Source organism: Triticum dicoccoides, chromosome 3A (genome assembly GCF_002162155.2).
Source record: "Triticum dicoccoides isolate Atlit2015 ecotype Zavitan chromosome 3A, WEW_v2.0, whole genome shotgun sequence".
Lineage (NCBI taxonomy): Eukaryota > Viridiplantae > Streptophyta > Magnoliopsida > Poales > Poaceae > Triticum > Triticum dicoccoides.
Genome location: NC_041384.1, coordinates 581,141,072 through 581,152,451, shown reverse-complemented (window position 1 = coordinate 581,152,451; position 11,380 = coordinate 581,141,072). Strand labels below are relative to the sequence as shown.

Genomic DNA, 11,380 nt, shown 5'->3' with positions numbered 1-11,380 from the left:
AGAGACCCTGCATTTACATGATATTGCTACGAACGCGTGCAAATTACATAATTTGTTATACATGCTGCTTAACTTGTTCACCGGTGTGCTGTTAATTGGACCTTAAGAACAGAGATGACACCTTACCATAGGCAGCTCTTAATTATGTGTGCGTTAATTCAATTCTAAAAGTTGATTCAAGTCTGTTGTGCTTGAAGTAGATTCATAGAAGCAATTCCGTTAGTATGTGAACAAAAAGCTTATCTTATACTCCCTCCGTCCGAAATTACTTGTAATGGAAATGAATGTATCTAGACATTTTTTAGTTCTAGATACACCCATTGTTATTTATTTTGGAGACAAGTAATTTCGGACGAAGGGAGTATGTGTGACCAGAGTTGCAGAATATGAATAGGGGAATGATCATAGATGCCAACACCTACAGTGTGATTTATCTTGGTAGAGGTGCACTGGATTCGTAAGTAGTTTTAGTGTTTTTTCTAGATAGCTCAAGTATTTAAGCTTCTGCAATCATGAAAAACAGAGTAGTCCATTAATCCTTCTATAGGTGGTCTCGTTGATGCCTTTCCCCCTTCATTAACAGTACAATGATGCTTTCTCTGTTAACCTTCTCTGTGGTGTTGGGCGCCGCGCTCTTGACCTTGAAAGTGTATTTGCAATTTTACTCATAATACTTTTGTGTGATAATAATGCTTTTGTGTGATAGTGAGGCAATTTAGTTGCATGCCTTCAGTTACAAAAAAAGTAACAAGAGTTGAAAATACGAATTGGTCATCAATGGCCGCAGAACAGGAGAGCAATTTCAATGGACAATGGAAACATGAGTAAAACAAGCAGCTAAACGGAGGCCGCTTGCCCAGAGTGTCTCGGAGGAGGATGTCACTGCCGCTAGATTGGCGGATGACTACTTCTTGGTGGTCTATGGATGTCGCACTGTATGGATCTTTATCTGTAGTTGGATAGTTCCTGACCTCATTCCAGGAGGCTGATTGGAGCCTGGTACTTCACTTTTCTCCTTACTGATAATGCTCCCGTTCATTAATTTGGTTATGCTCATGACATTGCACATTAGTTGCTGCGAGCCAAGCAATAGAAAAGTTTGAAACTAATGCTACAGATGATCTTTCTTTTTTTCTTTTTTGTGACATTTTTTTGGGTTCAGCATGTTGATAAGAACTACTCCCTCCGTTTCTAAATATAAGTCTTTTTTTAAAGATTCCAATGTGAACTAGATAAGGATGTATATAGGCGGATTTTAGAGTGAGATTCACCCATTTCCACCGTATGTAGTCCATATTGAAATCTTCTATGACTTATATTTAGGAACGGAGGGTGTACTCAGAAGAATGTTATATCAAGCAATCATGTCTGATATGTTCACATGAGTTCTTTCATGTGGCCGTTCCTTACATTCCTTTGCTTCCGACTATTCCAGCCAGCTGCAATGAAGTCCTCCAGAGATAAGGGTTTGCAGAAAATGATCTTGGCATCCCAGATAAGCAGGTCGAGGTCAAAGCCGGTGCCCAGGGGGATTTCAATGGATCACCAACACGAGAAACTGAAATGGCAGGACCAGAAAAGATGGTCCCAGATCTCACTGCAGCCGGATGTGCAAGAACACATCAATGATCATCTGTGAGACTGTGACACTGAAATTTTGTCGATGGAGCATTGCCTCTGCTATTTAGCTTCTAGAGTACAATGACCTGTACGTACAACTATAACAGCTAACAGCATGGTTTATCCCTTCTGATTGTACTATTTCTCTAGAGTGATGGCATAGGAAGAGCGTGTGTATATGTTGAGGTTAGTCTTCTGAAACTAATGCTCCAGATGTTCTCTGTAAACTAATGCTGCAAGTGTTTGTTTGGGACAAGCCCAAATAGTGTTCCAATTTTTATGAAAATGTTAACTTCTATTAAAAAATAAGAAAATTACCAAAATTAACCTAATTATCGATGTTTATTTAAATTGGACATAAAAATGATGCACAATATGGCACATGAAGCAGACTGTGCCTTTTTTTTGCCCGGTGCAACGCATGGGCATTTGTACTAGTTAATACAAAATCAAGGTCAGTTCAAGCCTTTTCTTTTAAAAAGATCAAACGACCGACCTATAGAAAAAGGCGACGAAACTGGTTAGGCAGTCATCCCAGATCTAGCTAGACAGAATCGAGAGGCCTTACAAAACTAGCTTTCCAAGGAAGCCAAAGATGGTCGTACGCAGAAAAAGCCCAAAAAAACAAACCGTCGCCGATCACTCCATCGAACGATGTTGTCCAAGACCACCCAAACGAAATACTCCCTTCGTTTCTCAATATTTGTCTTTTTTTGAGATTTCAACAGATGACTACGACATACAATGCAAAATGAGCGAATCTACATTTAAAATATGTTTATATACATTCGTATGTAATAGTCCATTTGAAATCTTTAAAATAACAAATATTTAGGAACGAAGGAAGTATAAGGGAAAAATAAGCCCTTACGAGGTTCACCGGGGCACCGGAAGCCACTCGAGGCAAGGAGAAGCGGTCATTATCATACAACAACCTGCCAGCCAGATGCGCTCTACTCCCTCCTTTCCTAAATATAAGTCTTTTCAGAGATTTGGATATGGACTACATACAGATGAATATAGATGTATTTTAAAGTGTACATTCAGTCATTTTGCTTTATATGTACTTCCTCTGTTCCTAAATATAAGTATTTTTAGAGATTCCACTATGAACTACATACAAAGTAAAATAAGTGAATATATATATACCTACTAATAAACCACCGATTGCTTCTGGTCGTACGTCGCGGCAGTCTCGCAGAAAAGTCCCTGATTTTTTTTAGTATTCAACCCGCAGTCCTTTCTTAAGTGAGAAAACGTTTTGTTCAGCCATTTTGCAAATAAATCCCTACAGTTTACGGTATTCAACCCATGGTCCTTTTTAAGTTAAAAAAAATCAGAAACCCACGCGAGAACGGGCTCTCCTCTCTCTCCCTCGCCTCCCGATCCCAGCCGCCAGGAGCCCCACCCCACGCGGCGGTCGATCCGGAGGAGCTCGCGGCCAGGTTGGCGGCCGGGGGCCCCGGCGGCGTCGGCGGACCAAGAGGAGGAGGAGGACGCGGGCCTAGGCGGACCGAGAGGAGGAGGAGGACGCGGGGAAGGGGAGGAGGAGGACGCGGGGAAGGGGAGGAGGAGGACGCGGGCCGAGGCAGACCGGGAGGAGGAGGAGGACGCGGGGAGGGGGAGGACGCGGGCCTGGCGCCGTGCCGGTGGTCGTCGCGGTGCTAGCCAAGCCCGGCGCGTCACCGGCCGCGCTCGTCCATGTGGTGGCCGCGGCGGGGAGCTTTGCTTGCGGCATAGAGGATGGCGCGTGGGCCGTGCTTGCTGCTGGCGCCGTGGGGCACCTTACGCGGCTCCCCGCCCACCCGCACGGCAAGGTCTGCTTCCTTCACTTGCTTATTTCCTTCATTCTGTATGCCTGCTCGGTTTGGGGGCTCCAAAACCCTATCGGGTTGAAAATTGAACTATAGATGAAAAAGAGACAATGCTTACTTAATGAATGTTTTGTTTGGGAATTAGTCTGTACATTGGCCACAACCGGATCCACAGGGAAGAGGTGCTCGAGATGGAGGAGGACATCCAGATTGAGGTGCGAGGTCGATACCAACGCGGTCCTGGGAGGCGTGCACGAGATCGAAGGCAGGGAGCTCCGGAAGGCAGACGGCGGCATCGCCTCACTCTCTAAATTTACACTTATCTAGAATCCAGTGCTTCATGACCATGGCAATATTGGCTTGACAAAAACGATATATAAAGTAGTATCTATCTTCTTTTCAGTTGTATGAATTTGGAACTGAGTTCTAATGGCATACAGTTGTATGACGTGCTTTGATTATGCTCAAAACTGTTCATTCCAATGCTTGATCGGAGTGCAGATTATATATCAACAACCAGGAACTACCATACAATCTTCATATCACACATTCCACCTATGAGTATGAAGATCCGTGACAAGGTACATGCTCAACTGTTGCTTTCTATGATCTTACTTGATCAAGTACTTTATAAATCTCTGATGCCAAATGAGGTGTTATATATTTTTCTAATATTATGCCTCATTTAGGCAAGAGCAATCATGAGTCCTTATATGCTTATCTATCTCATCCATTGATGATCTCTTTCAAGGAACAGAAGGACTTCTTGTTCATTTAGAGAGGTAAGAATAACATTCAGCACACTTTCCTGACTGAGTGAAACTGATATTAGAGGTAGGATCTACATTTATACTTGGATGGTTGGATGCACAAACCTCTAACCGCATCAGTGAACTACAGTGTCATTTTTCTGGCCCTGTAAAATTCTAATTATGCATATCAATGCAACATGTGCATGCTGTAATTTTATATTCAGTTCTAATATGCTCGCTACCATGTTGGTCTTCTGAAGCCTTCATCCGTGCAGGATCAATCTTTTGATTTTGGTACTTAATAAACTAAATCTTGAGCATTGGAGGAGGTAGCCCCTGGACTGGTGAAGAGGCAAATGGGGACACGAGGAGGTTCATGGTGGTTCTAGGCTCATCTCTTCGGTGAGCAGCAGTGCGCTACGTTGGACAGTTACCAAGGCTGGACGGAGGTGTGCCCGTGCGGCCGGACGGTGTCGTCCTGGTTGAGCAGATCACCGTACCAAGGCTGCCTGCCGGACTCCAATTCCCTACCGCTGTCAAGCTCTAGATCAAGCTCCACATGGACCTGTTTATCCGTGCGATACTATGTTTCCTCTGGTGGCCGTCTGTTCTGCTTGGCGTTTCGTCTGGATCTGAGAGGAGAAGGCCTCAAGCAGGGAGATGAGGAGGTTCATGGAACCATGGAAGTTTTCAGATGAGATTAGTTGAAAGAAAAGGGTAATTTCCCATGCTGCCATGCGAGAGTCAGAGGTGGGTGAGTTCCCTGATCCCCGGCTGTAGCAACATTGGCCACCACTCTATGCACATCTGTGCCGCCAAAATCAGATTTCATGTAGGTAACAAGCATGCTTTCCTCTTTTCATCTGGTCTAGAAATATGGTGCGAATACATGGCTATGCTTTTGATTTTTCTTCCTGTGCATTGACTTGATAAGTATAGAGCCTAATGAGCACTGATGACCAGCGATGCCATAACATAAGAATTTATATGCCATCTCGATGCTCATGGTTTCTTCAACATATATAGTCTACTATGTAATTATCTGTGCAACCAAGTTAACTGTGTAAGAGCCATTAAATATATTTTTAGACTTGCACAGAAGTAATTCTTGTTAAACTGTTGTTTGGTGATTGTGTCTCTTGCAGCCAATTTCTAGAAGACCAAGTTAACTGTGTAAGAGCCATTAAATATATCTTTAGACTTGCACAGAAATAATTCTTGTGAGAGAGGTTTTAGTCAACGGGTCTGAACCTTTCAGATCCGTGTGTGCTTTACAAATCTCTATGTCATCTCCTAGGTGCAGTTACCACGCTCTATTTGGAGCTATTCCAAACAACTATTCTACTTGGAGCTATTCAAAATTGTTGCTCCATTATATGTATCCGGTCTCTCTACTCAGAGCTATCCGGATAGGTGTCAAGCTTGCATCGTCGTAACCTTTACGACGAACTCTTTTACCACCTCCATAATCGAGAAAATTCCTTAGTCCACTAGTTACTAAGGATAACTTTGACCGCTGTCCTGTGAGCCATTCCTGGATCACTCTTGTACCCCTTGACTGACTCATGGCAAGGCACACTTCAGGTGCGGTACACAGCATAGCATACTGAAGAGCCTACGTCTTAAGCATAGGGGACGACCTTCGTCCTTTCTCTCTATTCTGCCGTGGTCGAGCTTTAAGTCTTAACTTCGTACCTTACAACTCAGGCAAGAACTCCTTCTTTGACTGGTTCATCTTGAACACCTTCAAGATCATGTCAAGGTATGTGCTCATTTGAAAGTACCATTAAGCATTTTGATCTATCCTTATAGATCTTGACACTCAATGTTCAAGTAGCTTAATCCAGGCTTTCTATTGAAAAACACCTTTCAAATAACCCTATATGCTTTCTAGAAATTCTACGTCATTTCTGATCAACAATATGTCAACAACATATACTCATCAGAAATTCTATAGTGCTCCCACTCACTTCTTTGGAAATACAAGTTTCTCATAAACTTTGTACAAACCCAAAATCTTTGATCATCATCAAAGCATACATTCCAACTCCGAGATGCTCACTCCAGTCCTTAGAAGGATTGCTGGAGCTAGCATACCTTTTAGCATCCTTAGGATCGACAAAACCTTTCTGATTGTATCACATACAACCTTTCCTTACGAAAGTTGGTAAGGAAACTCATTTTGACATCCATCTGCCAGATTTCATAAATGCAGTTTATGCTAACATGATTCCGACGGACTTTTAAGCATCGCTACGGATGAGAAAATCTCATCGTAGTCAACTCCTTGAACTTGTGAAAAAACTCTTCGCCACAAGTCGAGCTTCATAGACGGTGACATTACCATCCACGTCCGTCTTCTTCTTAAAGATCCATTTATCTTAATGGCTTGCCGATCATCGGGCAAGTCCATCAAAGTCCATGCTTTGTTCTGATATATGGATACTATCTCGGATTTCATGGCTTCTAACCATTTGTCGGAATTCGGGCCCACCATCGCTTCTCCATAGCTCGTAGGTTCATTGTTGTCTAGCAACATGACCTTCAAGACAGGATCACCTTACCACTCCGAAGTAGTACGTGTCCTTGTCGTCCTACGAGGTTTGGTAGTGACATGATCCGAAGTTTCATGATCAATATCATAAGCTTCCACTTCAATTGGTGTAGGTGCCACAGGAACAACTCCCTGTGCCCTGTCATACACTAGTTGAAGAGACGGTTCAATAACCTCATCAAGTCTCCACCATCCTCCCACTCAATTCTTTCGAGAGAAACTTTTCCTCGAGAAAGGACCCGATTCAAGAAACAATCCATATTGCTTTCGGATCTGAATTAGTAGGTATACCCAACTGTTTTGGGTTTCCTATGAAGATGCATTTTATCCGCTTTGGGTTCGAGCTTATCAACCTGAAACTTTTTCTCATAAGCGTCGCAGCCCCAACCTTTAAGAAACGACAACTTAGGTTTCTCTAAACCATAATTCATACGGTGTCATCTCAACGGAAATACGTGGTGCCCTATTTAAAGTGAATGTGGTTGTCTCTAATGCCTAACCCATGAACGATAGTGGTAATTCGATAAGAGACATCATGGTACGCACCATATCCAATAGGGTGCAACTATGATGTTCGGACACACCATCACACTATGGTGTTCCAGGCGGTATTAATTGCGAAACAATTTCCACAATGTCTTAATTGTGTGCCAAAACTCGTAACTCAGGTATTTATCTCTATGATCATATCATAGACATTATATCCTCTTGTCACAATGATCTTCTACTTCACTCTGAAATTACTTGAACCATTCAATAATTCAGACTTGTGTTTCATCAAGTAAATATTCTCAACATCTACTCGAATCATCTGTGAAGTGAGATCATAACGATATTCACTGCATGCCTCAGCACTCATTGGATTGGACACATCAAAATGTGTTACTTCCAACAAGTTGCTATCTTGTTCCATCTTACTGAAACCGAGGCTTTTCAGTCATCTTGCCTATGTGGTATGATTTGCATATCTCAAGTGATTCATAATCAAGTGAGTCCAAACGATCCATCTGCATGGAGTTTCTTCATGCATATATACCAATATACATGGTTCGCATGTCTCAAACTTTTCAAAAATGAGTGAGTCCAAAGATCCATCAACATGGAGCTTCTTCATGCGTTTTACACCATTATGACTTACATGGCAGTGCCACAAGTAAGTGGTACTATCATTACTATCTTATATCTTTTGGCATGAAAATGTGTATCACTACGATCGAGATTCAATAAACCATTCAGGTTTAATACTAATCTTGATGGTAGAGGGAGCGTGCGATGTTTGATCACATCAAACTTGGAAACACTTCCAACACATATCGTCAGCTCACCTTTAGCCAGTCTCCGTTTTATTCCGTAGCTTTTATTTCGAGTTACTAACACTTAGCAACCGAACCGGTATCTAATACCCTGGTGCTACTAGGAGTACTAGTAAAGTACACATTAACATAATGTATATCCAATATACTTCTATCGACCTTGCCAGCCTTCTCATCTACCAAGTATCTAGGGTAATCTTGCTCCAGTGGTTGTTCCCCTTATTACAGAAGCACTTAGTCTCGGGTTTGGGTTTAACCTCGGGTTTCTTCATTAGAGCAGCAGCTGATTTGCCGTTTCATGAAGTATCCCTTCTTGTCCTTGCCCTTCTTGAAACTAGTGGTTTTACTAACCATCAACGATTGATGCTCCCTTTTGATTTCTACTTTCGCGGAGTCAAACATCGCGAATATCTCAAGGGTCATCATATATGTCCTTGATATATTATAGTTCATCACGAAGCTCTAGCAGCTTGGTGGCAATGACTTTGGAGAAACATCACTATCTCATTTGGAAGATCAACTCCCACTCGATTCAAGTGATTGTTGCACTCAGACAATCTGAGCACAAGCTCAACAATTGAGCTTCTCTCCTTAGTTTGCAGGCTAAGAAAATTGTCGGAGGTCTTATACCTCTTGACGTGGGCACGAGCCTGAAATCCCAATTTCAGCCCTCGAAACATCTCATATGTTCCGCGATGTTTCGAAAACGTCTTTGGTGCCTCTACTTAAACCATTTAACTGGACTATCACGTAGTTATCAAAACGTGTATGTTCGATGTTCGAAACATCCACAAACGACGTTTGGGGTTCAGCACACTGAGCGGTGCATTAAGGACATAAGCTTTCTACTGTCCGCATAATCGCTACTGTCAACTTTCAACTATATTTTCTCTAGGAACATATCTAAAACAGTAGAACTAAAGCGCGAGCTACGACATAATTTGCAAAAGGTCTTTTGACTATGTTCAGGATAATTAAGTTCATCTTATGAACTCCCACTCAGATAGACATCCCTCTGGTCATCTAAGTGATTACATGATCCGAGTCAACTAGCCCGTGTCCGATCATCACGTGAGACGGACTAGTTAACGTCGGTGAACATCTTCATGTTGATCGTATCTACCATACGACTCATGCTCGACCTTTCGGTCTCCGTGTTCCGAGGTCATGTCTGCACATGCTAGGCTCGTCAAGTTAACCCTAAGTGTTTTCGCTGTGTAAAACTGTCTTACACCCGTTGTATGTGAACGTAAGAATCCATCACACCCGATCATCACGTGGTGCTTAGAAGCGACGAACTGTAGCAACGGTGCACAGTTAGGGGAGAACACTTCTTGAAATTTTGTAAGGGATCATCTTATTTACTACCGTCGTCCTAAGTAAACAAGATGCATAAACATGATAAACATCACATGCAATCAAATAGAGTAGTGACATGATATGGCCAATATCATATAGCTCCTTGGATCTTCATCTTCGGGGCTCCATGATCATCTTGTCACCGGCATGACACCATGATCTCCATCATCATGATCTCCATCATCGTGTCTTCATGAAGTTGTCACGCCAACGACTACTTCTACTTCTATGACTAACGCGTTTAGCAATAAAGTAAAGTAGTTTACATGGCGTTCTTCAATGACACGCAGGTCATACAAAAAATAAAGACAACTCCTATGGCTCCTGCCGGTTGTCATACTCATCGACATGCAAGTCGTGAATCCTATTACAAGAACATGATCAATCTCATACATCACATATATCATTCATCACATCCTTTGGCCATATCACATCACATAGCATACTCTGCAAAAACAAGTTAGACGTCCTCTAATTGTTGTTGCATGTTTTACGTGGCTGTTATGGGTTTCTAGCAAGAACGTTTCTTACCTACGCAAGACCACAACGTGATATGCCAATTGCTATTTACCCTTCATAAGGACCCTTTTCATCGAATCCGTTCCGACTAAAGTGGGAGAGACTGGCACCCGCTAGCCACCTTATGCACCAAGTGCATGTCAATCGGTGGAACCTGTCTCACGTAAGAGTACGTGTAAGGTCGGTCCGGGCCGCTTCATCCCACAATACCGTCGAAACAAGATTGGACTAGTAACGGTAAGCATATTGAACAACATCAACGCCCACAACTACTTTGTGTTCTACTCGTGCAAAGAATCTACGCAATAAACCTGGCTCATGATGCCACTGTTGGGGAACGTAGCAGAAATTCAAAATTTTCCTACGCGTATCACCAAGATCTATCTATGGAGAGACCAGCAACGAGTAGAAAGGAGAGTGCATCTACATACCCTTGTAGATCGCTAAGCGGAAGCGTTCAAGTGAACGGGGTTGATGGAGTCGTACTCGTCGTGATTCAGATCACCGATGATCAAGTGCCGAATGGACGGCACCTCCGCGTTCAACACACGTACAGCCCGGTGACGTCTCCCACGCCTTGATCCAGCAAGGAGAGAGGGAGAGGTTGAGGAAGACTCCATCCAACAGCAGCACAACGGCGTGGTGGTGGTGGAGGAGCGTGGCAATCCTGCAGGGCTTCGCCAAGCACCACGGGAGAGGAGAAGAACTTGGGAGAGAGGGAGGGGCTGCACCAAAGGCATAAGGGGTGTTTGGGAGGCCCTCCTACCCCATTATATATAGGGATCCCAAGGGGGGGTGCGCCAGCCCCTAGGAGATCCAATCTCCAAGGGGGCGGCGGCCAGGGGAGGAGTCCTCCCCCCCAAGGCACCTAGGAGGTGCCTTCCCCTGCTGGGACTCTTCCTTTAGGGTTTCCCCAGGCGCATGGGCCTCTTGGGGCTGGTGCCCTTGGCCCATGTAGGCCAAGGCGCACCCCCTACAGTCCATGTGGCCCCCCGGGGCAGGTGGCCCCACCCGGTGGGCCCCCGGGACCCTTCCGGTGGTCCCGGTACAATACCGATGACCCCGAAACTTGTCCCGATGGCCGAAACAGGACTTCCTATATATAAATCTTTACCTCCGGACCATTCCGGAACTCCTCGTGACGTCCGGGATCTCATCCGGGACTCCGAACAACATTCGGTAACCACATACAAGCTTCCTTTATAACCCTAGCGTCATCGAACCTTAAGTGTGTAGACCCTACGGGTTCGGGAGACATGCAGACATGACCGAGACGTTCTTCGGTCAATAACCAACAGCGGGATCTGGATACCCATGATGGCTCCCACATGTTCCACGATGATCTCATCGGATGAACCACGATGTCAAGGACTCAATCGATCCCGTATTCAATTCCCTTTGTCTAGCGGTATTTTACTTGCCCGAGATTCGATCGTCGGTATACCAATA

The 11,380-nt window shown here is 43.9% G+C and overlaps 1 long non-coding RNA gene across 1 annotated transcript; it reads left to right on the top strand.

Annotated features, from left to right (window-relative positions):
* Positions 1-6: 6 nt before the first annotated feature.
* Positions 7-1,906, top strand: LOC119269344. Its single transcript, XR_005133565.1, has 2 exons — positions 7-999; positions 1,436-1,906. It is a non-coding gene; the product is annotated as an uncharacterized LOC119269344 (long non-coding RNA).
* The last annotated feature ends 9,474 nt before the right edge of the window (positions 1,907-11,380 follow it).